We start from the raw sequence: 2,047 nt of genomic DNA on the forward strand, positions 1-2,047 counted from the left end.
TAGACCTGTACAATTGACTTTTTTTTGCTGCACTTGTTCACAAATTAAGAATAAATTAATTTAAAAAATTTAAAACTTCTCAATTTTTTTTATTTTTTGAATATTCTTAGAATTTTTTATTTTTCTACTGTTAGAAAAAAATTATTTTTTTGCTTTAAAAATTAAAAAAGATAATAAATTTACAGATCTATTGGTTACTAGATATTGATGGACTTTATTTTAATTTTCTAATTATTATAAAAAAATTTAATAATATAATTTAAAAATTCAAAAATAAAAAACTTAGTTTTTTAAAGTTTTTTATTTTTTAAAAAATATTTTTCTATCTTTTTATTCACCGGATAATGCTACACCCGGACAATTGACTTTTTTTGCTGCAATTGTTCCCAAATTAAGAATAAATTAATTTAAAAATTCAAAAATTTTAATTTTTTATTTTTTGGATATTTTTGAAATTTTTTGTTTTTGTACTATTAGAAAAAAATTTATTTTTTTAGTTTAAAAATTCAAAAAAATTTACAGATTTGTTATTTACTAGATATTGTTGGACTTTATCTTATTTTTCTAATTTAAATAAAAGAATTAATCATATAATTTAAAAATTCAAAAATAAAAAAATTAGTTTTTTTTATATTTTTAATTTTTTTACAAAATATTTTTTTTACCTTTTTATTCACCGGATAATGCTACACCCGGATTGTTGACTTTTCTTATTGCACTTGTTCACAAATTAAGAAAAAAATTAATTTAAAAAATTTAAAATGTTTAAATTTTTTATTTTTTGGATTTTTTTAGAATTTTTTATTTTTCTACTTTTGGAAAAAAATTGTTTTTTCGATTAAAAATTAAAAAAATAATAAATTTACAGATCTGTTATTTACTAGATATTGTTAGTCTTTATATTATTTTCCTAATTTAAATAAAAGAATTTAATATTATAATTTAAAAATTCAAAAAAAAATTTGGTATTTTAAATTTTTTATTTTTTAAAAATATTTTTTTATTTTTTTATTTACCGAATAATGCTACACCTGTACAGTTAACTTTCTTTGCAGCACTTGTTCACAAATTAAGAATAAATTAATTTAAAAAATTTAAAATTTTTCAATTTTTTATTTTTTGGATATTTTTAGAATTTTTTATTTTTTTACCGTTGGAAAAAAAATTATTTTTTTAGTTTAAAAATAAAAAAATAATAAATTTACAGATCTGTTGTTTACTAGATATTGTTGGATTTTATTTTATTTTCGTAATTTAAATAAAAGAATTTAATCATATAATTTAAAAATTCAGAAATAAAAAACTTAGTTTTTTAAAATTTTTTCTTTTTTAAAAAATATTTTTCTATCTTTTTATTTACCGGATAATACTACACCTGTACAATTAACTTTTTTTTGCTGCACTTGTTCACAAATTAAGAATAAATTAATTAAAAAAATTTAAAACTTCTCAATTTTTTTATGTTTTGAATATTGTTAGAATTTTTTATTTTTCTACTATTAGAAAAATTTTTTTTTTGTTTTAAAAATTAAAAAAGATAATAAATTTAAAGATCTGTTGGTTACTAGATATTGTTGGACTTTATTTTAATTTTCTAATTATTATAAAAAACATTTAATAATATAATTTAAAAATTCAAAAATAAAAAACTTAGTTTTTAAAAATTTTTTCTTTTTTAAAAAATATTTTTCTATCTTTTTATTTACCGGATAATACTACACCCGGACAGTTGACTTTTTTTTGCTGCAATTGTTCACAAATTAAGAATAAATTAATTTAAAAAATTTAAAATTTAAAATTTTTTATTTTTTGGATATTGTTAGAATTTTTTATTTTTCTAATGTTGAAAAAAAATTATTTTTTTAGCTTAAAAAAAAGAGAAATTTACAGATCTGTTGATTACTCGATATTGTTGGACTTTATTTTGTTTTCCTAATTTAAATAAAAGAATTTAATCATATAATATAAAAATAAAAAATTTGGTTTTTTAAGATTTTTTATTTTTTTAAAATATTTTTTATTTTTTTATTCACCGAAAAAAGCTAGA

This window comes from Arachis ipaensis, chromosome B3 (genome assembly GCF_059453495.1).
Source record: "Arachis ipaensis isolate K30076 ecotype BB chromosome B3, ASM5945349v1, whole genome shotgun sequence".
NCBI classification, from domain to species: Eukaryota; Viridiplantae; Streptophyta; class Magnoliopsida; order Fabales; family Fabaceae; genus Arachis; species Arachis ipaensis.